The sequence below is a fragment of the Dasypus novemcinctus genome, chromosome 30 (genome assembly GCF_030445035.2).
Source record: "Dasypus novemcinctus isolate mDasNov1 chromosome 30, mDasNov1.1.hap2, whole genome shotgun sequence".
Lineage (NCBI taxonomy): Eukaryota > Metazoa > Chordata > Mammalia > Cingulata > Dasypodidae > Dasypus > Dasypus novemcinctus.
Window position 1 is genome coordinate 36,104,472 of NC_080702.1, and position 9,484 is coordinate 36,113,955.

The 9,484-nt window shown below is 35.5% G+C and overlaps 1 pseudogene; it reads left to right on the forward strand.

Annotated features, from left to right (window-relative positions):
- The first annotated feature begins 6,702 nt into the window (after positions 1–6,702).
- On the forward strand, positions 6,703–7,643 carry LOC131276786 (olfactory receptor 7A17-like; annotated as a pseudogene).
- The last annotated feature ends 1,841 nt before the right edge of the window (positions 7,644–9,484 follow it).

The window sequence follows — 9,484 nt, forward strand, 5'->3', positions numbered from 1 at the left end:
TTCCCTGTCCATCCCCTAAGAAACTCCAGTGGCCACTACCTTCACGGAAATAATAAACTTTTTACATTTCTGGAATCCCAATAAGTCTACAGTAGAATAACTGTAAATCTACCCTAGTCCATTGTTCATTCCTTTATCCTGAGGATTCTGATTCCTAATCTGCTTCTAATTGAGAGGGGGCTTAGATTCCATTGGGAAGATGGATGGAAAAATCTTGCTTGCAGATACAGACGGTCTGTATTGCTTGAGATGACTCTTGTTCATCATCATCTCCTTGTTAGTTGTGCTGGGTGATTCCAATGAACTGGAGTATAACTGTTGCAAAACTGTTGAGATTTAGGGCCCAGCTGGGACATGGATATCCCAAATATTTAAGTCTCTTGGACAAACACCTATCAACTCTAGTAACAATTATAGGTTCAAATAGAAATGGCAGAAGAGCTATGCATATTTAAACCATGATTGAGTTCGACTCTATCTCATACTGGGAGCATAAATTCCAAAGTAGGCTGTATTGGCAGAGCACCAAACTTCTGAGCCGTCTGCACTGCCTCTACTGTTCAGATATCTCCAGAGCACTTAAGAGTGTTCTGCCCACTTGTTTTAGACAATGTGTACGATGGCAGTTAATGATATCCTGCTGAGATGTACATAAGATTAATCTCTGGAATGACCTCCTGACCCACTTTGAAGACTTCTAGCCATATTATATCATTTATCTTTACCCTTTTCTCCTTTTGGTCAAGGTCTTTTCCAGCTGCATTGTTAGTTCATACTTGGTAGTAATCCCTCAGTGCCAGGAAGGTTAATCCCCAGGATTCATGTGCCATGCTTGGGGGAAGGTAAGGCATTTTTATGTTGAGTTTGACTTAGAGACGTTTGTGGTTAAATTAATTCCATATGTCTGGCTAGGTTAGAGAGGAATTTTAATATGAAGGGAAATTTGTAGGTCTGGATGTTTATATTAAAAAAGGAGAAAGATTATAAATAAATAGCATAACTATTTATCTGGAGGTACAGTAAAATGAAGGATAACCTAAATCTAATAGAAGGAAGGATATAATAAGATGAGATGGAGAGAAATGAAATAAAGAATAGAAATCACTTGAGGGAACCAAAGAAATTAAAATTAGATTCTGGAAAAGTTCAAGAAAATTGCAAAGATTTAGTAATTCTGAAAAAGAAAATAAGGAGAGGATGAAAATTGCTAAAATCCTATATGAAATTGGGGACATTGGTAAATTTTGCAGATATTAAAGTATTTTAATTGAATACTATGAACGATTGGGTATCATCAGTCTAGATAAGCTAGAAAAAAATGGATAAATTCATAGAAACACCCAACTACCTAATTACCCAAGAAGAAACAGAAGCTTCCCACAAATGTATGACATGTTATCAGATTCAATCAGTAATCAAAGGCCTCTGAAAAAAGAGAAGCCCAGCCAGACATCTTTAAAGGTGAATTCCATGAAACATTCGAAGAAGAATTAATTTGAACACTTAACCAATATTTCCAAATTGAAGGTGAGTAATCTCTTCATAACTCCTTCTATGAAATTAATGTTATTGTAATACCAAAACTATATAAAAATCTATCAAGTAATGAAAACCAAGGACCAATTTCCCTTATGAATATGAAGAAAAAGCCCTCAAAATATAGTAGAAAATAGACTCCACCAGAACATTAAGAGAAGTATCCATCATGCCCAAGTGGGATTCATCTGAAGATGCAAAGAGGTACAACATCAGAAAATAATAAGTTTAATAAACTGCTTTAACACAGTGAAATGGAAAATCATATGATAAACTTAATTTAGGCGGAAATGCATTTGACACAATCCAATGCCTATTTACAAAAAAAACTTCAGGAAAAAAAAGAATAGAACTTAATTTCCTCTACATGCTAAAGGGCATTTATGTAAAAAGCCTACTAATCTTCTATTGAATGGTGAAAGAGTTTAAACTTTACCCTGCAGTATCAAAAAAGACAAGGATGCCTGATTTAATTATTGCTATTCAGTATACTATTGAAAGTTCTCTCCACAGTAATTAGGCAATAAAACTAAATATAAGCACCCAAATTAAAGATACCCTGTGTTCATGAATAGGAAGAAATCAAATTATTAAGATGTCACTACTACCCATATTAAACTATAGCTTCACATCATACCACTCAAAGTCCCAGGAGACTGTTTAAGCAGAAATGGAAATCCTCATTCATATGGAATTATATTTCACCAGGACTGAGTATACCACATTAGCACATTGTATTTATTTATTTCCATGTCTTTCCCCCTGTTTAGACTGGGAGTTTTTTGAGACCACGCACAGTATCTTACTTCTCTCTTCTCCCACAGTACATAGTTTAGTGCTTATCATACAGTATTGTGAATAGGTATTTGTTGAATGAATGAGAAATCAAAGAGTTGAGTGAGTAAAAGAATATTACTAACTATGGGGAAGAAAACAGAAGCAATGAGACAAGAGAAAATCATGCTTAGAGAGGACAGTCTCATTAATGAAAGACAATGACAGATGAGACAGATCAGAGATAGAAAATATTTTATTGTATCCAGAATCTCTCTCCAGGATCAGTTATAGAGAAATCACTATCGGAAACGTTGCAATAGTACAGTAGACAGCTAAAAATAGGTGACCTCCTCCTGGGAGGAAGGCTTCCACTGGGCTAAAAGATGAACACAGAGCTTCAAATCTGTCTCTGAAAGGTCAAAACTGATGCAAGTTTGCACTGTGGTTGTCTTTCTTTCCTCCAGGTACCTAAATATCTCATGCAGAAAAAAACAAAAGAATTCTTCATTAGTCATGCTCATGGGAATGATATCCCTAAAGGCGCAGAAACTCAAAATGCTTTAGCTACACTATCTAAGTCTACTTTACTAAACTCTGGTGATGAAATAACACAACCGTGTCTTCTGGACGCCTGGTAAGTGGTTCCATCTCTCTGCCCTTTATGGGAGCAAAGCTTCTGACTTCATCTGTCATTCAAGAAAGAATCTGCATTGGAGAAATCTGACCCTTCTTTGATCATTTCAAGGTCATTCACAGGTACTGGGCTAATGTGTTATAGCTTAAAGTATCCCTTTTGTTGATGTTAGCTTGAGAAGTGTAACAAGATATACACATAAAGAAAGAAAGATCATACAAAGCTTTGCCTATTTAAAAAGCCTGAGTGGAATTAGATAGTGGTCCAGTAAAATATCTTTTTTCTACTATCTGTCACCTCTGATATTAGAAGTTAATCATGGTGCTTCCCTGTCCTGGCAACATCTTCCCTTCTTTCCCTGCAACTTCTTTCTCTATAATTTTTAGAGAAATCAGGTTTTTCACTTTCATCCATATATGTACATATATATATGTATACGTATATATACAGTATTTTTATTAGAGAAGTTGTGAAAGTATAAAGCAAGCATGCAAATGTGAAGAATTCCCTTACAGCACTTCCATAGCACCACCTTACATTGTTGTAAAACATCTGTTACAGATTGTGTTAATAATAGGGGCTATGGAAAAAAATAAATCAAAGTACACTATAGACCATAATTAGTGGTAATTGTCTGATGATGTTATCTCATCCATTTATTAGTTAGTTACTCAACAAGCTTTAATTCATCAATACTTCATGGTATGCACTAAATATTATTCTGGGAGCAAAGAGATGAACAACACTTTGTTCCTTACATTAAAGAGATTATATCTAAATGGGTTTAAAAAAGTAGAAATGAGTACATGGTGTATCCTGAGGTGGTTAATTTGAACTCATCCTGTGGAGGATAGTGAAGCTTCACAAGGGACCTGGTAACTGTACTGAGGCTTGAAGGAGGAAGTGGAGTAATTCCAAGAGGTGAAAGGTGTAGAAGCACACCCAGAACAAATGATAAGGACAGGATGCTGGGATCAAAGTAACCATAAGATGTGGGTAGGTTTTAGCAATAGTTGTTAATATCTGTGAACAATGAGAGACAGGAGATGACAAGTGGAACATGAGTCTTGGTAGATTGGCAGTAACCAGATAACAGAGATCCTTGTGTTTTGTTCACAAGAGGGATATTTATGTTTAAAGTTATTGGAGAGTCATTGTGGGGTTTAGAGAAGTTCACGAAATGGCTTCCTCATTACAAAGCTCACTCTGGGTCATTGTTACTATTCCTCTTCTCAAATCCCTGGAGAGATGATTAGCAGTGGAAATAACACAGTGGATGTGAGAAAGGTGTGGAAGTGAAACTGTGTGGGGTTGAATAACAATGTATAGAATAATTCACTATTATTTCTTTTGCATTTCACCAATAATTATGCTTGTTATTATGTTTAGTATGTTTACTAAAATTGATGAACACATACTGAAGCATTGCTACTAAAGATGGACTACAGATTACATTTTAGTTCGTACTTTGTCCCATGGAATTTTGTAAATTATGACAAAATATATAATGGTCTGTATCTGTCACTACAGTGTCATGCACGACAAATCCAATGACCTGATTATACCTATATTATACCTATTATTCCCTCCGGCATCCCTCATAACCTCTGGCAGCCACTGCCTTTACATCAATGATAAGAGTTCTTCCATTGTTATAATAATATTGTCCATAGTCAAATAATAAATTTTGCTTTTTAATTCTGGGACATCTAGGGCTTCTCTGTTGAAATACTAAGGAAATACATGTGCAATTACACATATGAATACATATTTCTACATGCAATTCTCTTGATCTATATTGACCTACACGTGCATTCATACTGATGTATCTACCTCTAAATCATTATTACAGAGAAAAGTCTATCCTCCCTTCTTTGCTTAGCTGTAAACTTCCACTTCACAGTTGGAAGCATATTCCCTCATCTGCAACCCATTTGCTTCTTTGATTGACACAGACACAGAAGTAAAAGAACTGTTAACCCATACTCCGATGGGATATAATTTATCAACTAGAGTGCAGGGCTTATGTACAGTGTGCATTGACTTCCTTTTGCATATGCTATTCATATCCAGTATTACTTCTTTCAGCACCTTTCTCACATCCCCTGAAGAGAGGGCATGTCATCCATTGTAATACAGTTAGATGGTTTTGAATATTTTGCATGCCATCTTGGGATTCCCTTAAACTTCTAAATGAATTTTTAATTTGTATTCATCGGTTTTCACTCTTTGTGTTACAAATGCATAATGTCATGTGTCTACAATTACAGTGTTATACACAATACTTTCACTGCTCTAAAAAAACCACCTGTACTTCATGTATTCATCACATCTCCCCTTTCATTAAACCCTGTCAACAAGTGATCATTGATTAGTCTGGGTTATTTTGTCTTATCCAGAGGGGAATTTGTATCTTGGTTTATATCATATCTATGTAATTTTTTTACCTTCGTTTACTTCAGTTTGCTGCAGTCATTTGGAATTCATCCTCCCGTTTGTGGATAGATGGAATATTTATTTTTTAACTCTGAATATATTGCCTTGTATAGGTATAGCACACTGTTTATTCACCTATAGAATGACTTCTTGGTTGCTAACAGATTTTGGAGTTTATGAATATGTCTGCTAGAAACATCCACTGATGGGTGTTTGTGTGGACTCAAGTTTTCACATAAGCCACATATGGACCTAAGAGCACAATTGCAGAATTGTATGGTAAGATGATACTTAGTATTACAAGAAACAGTTCAACTGTCTTCTGCTTCTACCATTTTGTATTCTCACTAATAATGAACAAGAGACTATATTGTGCCACATCCTTACAAGCAATTGTTATTTTTAGTGTTCAGGTTTTTAACTATCCTAATAAGCATGTGGTGAAATATTATGGTGGTTTCAAATTTGCAATTTCCTAATGCCAAATGTTGTTGGGCCTCTTTTTTTTATGTGTAATGTGCCAACATTATATCTTGTTAGTGAGGATTCTGTTCAGTACTTTTGCCAATTTTTAAATTGTGTATTTGCTTTCTTGTTGTTGGGTGATAAGAGATATTTATATTTTTAAATACAAAGCAGTTATCAGATATGTGTTCTTTCAGTATTTTCCCCAATGCTGTTGATTTTCTTTTCATTCCCTTATCAATTATTTTAGAGAGTAGCAGTTTTATATTTCAATAAAGCCAAAGTTACACATTTTCTTATCTATTTTCATGATTTGACTATTGGATCAAAACTCTCATCTCCAAACCCTGGTCCCTAGATTTTCTTGTATATCTTATTCCAGAAATTTTATACTTTTCATTTGACTTAAAAATGTATGATTGATATTGACCACATTTATTTCAGTAAAATTTGGTAATATTAATTTCATGTAAATGTGGTGGTACCATTACCAATAAACATTATTTCAACCTTTTTCATCAAAGGGTACAAAATTATTGGTTAAAAGATATGCTTAATAAAATAAATTCTAAGAGAATTTGTAGTGGAAAATATTGCCATGAGTATATATGTCCAATTATGGACAAGGATAGCTAGTCGCCAAAATTAGTAAGGAGAAGTAGGAAAATTTGTTTTCTCTGACATTTTCCATTAAAGTACACTAGATCCCCCCCCCCCCCTCTCTATATATAAATATATGAAGAATTAATGATTTTAATATATATATGATCCATAGAATTTATGGTCATTTGTGGGTCATTGTTTGTGGCTATATTCTCATTGTTCTGGTCTCTTTTAGTAGTTTCATCTGGTACATGGAAAACCAAACACATGTTTTAGAATTTGTCCTCCTTGGTCTCTCAGATGATACTGAATTGCAACTTCTCATCTTTGGATTGTTCCTGTCCATGTACCTGCTCATCATAGTTGGGAACCTGCTAATCATCTTGGCCACCATCACTGACTCCCAACTTCACACACCCATGTACTTCTTCCTCTCCAATCTCTCTTTTACAGATATCTGTTTTACCTCTACCAATGTCCCAAAGATGCTACTGAACATCCAGACAAAGAACAAAACTATAACTTATGAAAACTGCCTCAGCCAGATGTTTTTTTTCATGCTATTTGGGCAATTAGAAATCTCCCTCTTGACTGCAATGGCTTACGACCGCTTTGTGGCCATCTGTCACCCTCTGCACTACACAGTCATCATGAAACCCCGGGTCTGTGGCCTCCTGCTGCTGACATCCTGGTTATTGAGTGTTTGTGTCTCCCTTTTGCATGACTTAATGGTTTTGCGATTGTCTTTTTGTACAGAGTTGGAAATGCCACAGTTTTTCTGTGAACTTAATCAGGTCTTCCAACTTGCTTGTTCTGACACTTTCCTCAATATACTAGTGCTGTATTTTGAAAGTGGGTTTCTCACTGTTATTCCACTCATTGGAATCCTTTTCTCTTATTTTAAGATTGCATCCTCCATTTGAGAATTTCAACAATGGAGGGCAAGTATAAAGCTTTATCAACTTGTGGGTCTCACCTCTCAGTAGTTACCTTGTTTTATAGCACAGGGCTTGGAGTATATCTTAGCTCTGCTGCTACCCAAAACTTAAGGGCAATTGCAATAGCCTCAGTCATGTACATGGTGGTCACTCCCATGCTGAACCCCTTTATCTGCAGTCTTAGAAACAAGGACATAGAGCAGGGCTTAAAAAAACTGAGAAACATTCTCTCTATAAAAGGACTCTTTGTGTAAAGTTTACAAAAATGTTCATAACACAGAGGTCATGCACTGGGAGGTCTAAATCTAGAAACTTTGTAAGTGACCAGAGAGATAATCTGTTATTTACCTAATTTTCAGAATTCAATTTCTTTAATTTTTATATATCAAGGACACCTGTTTCTTCTGAATTATTTTACATCCTGAGATCTCTCATTGTTTTCCCTGGAATCAGTATTGAAGGCAGAAACTGCTGCTTGGACATTCAGCAGTAAAATATTTAGCAAAGATACTTTCATACATATACAATTATTGCAGGTTCTGGAGGGATGAAGGTGTACTGAAGTCACTACAAGATGAAAGCAACTCATTGTATTATATGATTTTGTGAAAAATAGTCTTATTCCACAGGCTGTGGAGCAGTTTCCAGAATTTTCATTCATTCACCCCAGAGAGATATCCCATCCTGAAACGGAGACATCATCTGATTTGGTTTACAATAATCACATTCCAACTCCAATTTGCTTCTTTCTTCTGCTCATTTCCAATGATACAATAAGTGAAATTGTTCTCTATTTAACAGTCCCTGATTCTTCAAAATCGATGGTCTCAATAATTTCTGTGATTCTTCCAGGAATTTAGGATTGCCCTTTAAAAATAATTTTCATAGGTAGAGGAAATTTCCAGGAAATTTCTCTTGGCACTTTCTATAAAAACAGTGCACATTTACGGATCATAAAAGGCAATATACAAGCTTTCCCCATTTACAACTCTGTTTTCTTCAATTATTTAACCCAGATAGTAAGACATAACTTCGGGTTTTTATGTAGATCTACTTTGTTCTTTGGGAGAAAGACTACGGTCAATGCTTCATCCATCTCTTGACTCAAGGACCATCACTACGACTGGCAAATCAGAATTCCATTTTGGGATATTTGATTGCTCTGAGCTGGGGGCAATGTTTGGGGAAAAAATTTGTATTCACTTCATATTATTTGGGAAACCTATGAATTCAGTCTCATTTTTGTAATTTATTAGCTCACAGGTTCAAGCTCTGCTTTTAAGTCATATCCACATCAGAACTGCAATATTCAAAAAAGGATATTTCATTCATGCAGGCTTATAAAATTTCTTTGTTTTGATTTCACCATAATCTGAGAATTAAAAATCTTCAACTTGTCATCTCTGTCTGGAAGTATCTCCTGTGCAAGTAAAAGACCCGGCTCACTCCACATTTCTTGAATCATGTGTCCCAGCAAAATAAACTATCATATAAACCAGTTTTTCAAAATCTTTCTTAGACACTGTCTTTAGAGGTCACTGCAAACAATAGAGAATGATTAAGTTAGACATCTTGCTTTTTAATATGTCCAAGACAGATATGATGTGAGGAATATGCACCACCTGAATAAATCCTCTGACCACTGAAACCATGTTATAAGGCCATCTGGTATTAGCTCACTCCTACCCTTTTTAAAACAGGTAATGCAGATTCAACATGGGGCCCACCAATTTGGTTGAAAAGTGAGGGTACTATGAAAGTATTTCCCTCACATTTAGGAAAAATAGATTTTTGGGGGGAATGAGTGAGCTTTCCTTTTATTTCCTTTTTGGCTTTTACTTTGAAGTTTTAAATTTTACACTGCAGGCTGTAGACTTGACAGGCTGCAAGCAGGTGAAGAACCAATGGAAATAGTTTGAAAAAAAAAATCCTGTGCTACTAAACAGGCTTCTCAATGCATCACTGTGTGCCACAGAACAGGCAGGAGAAGGTAGCAAGGAAATATTTTACCTGCCACTGCAGCTTTAATATAAAGTTGATGTCTCTTTGGACTTGCAAATTGTTTCTATGCAGTTTAATTTATTTTCCTTTAATC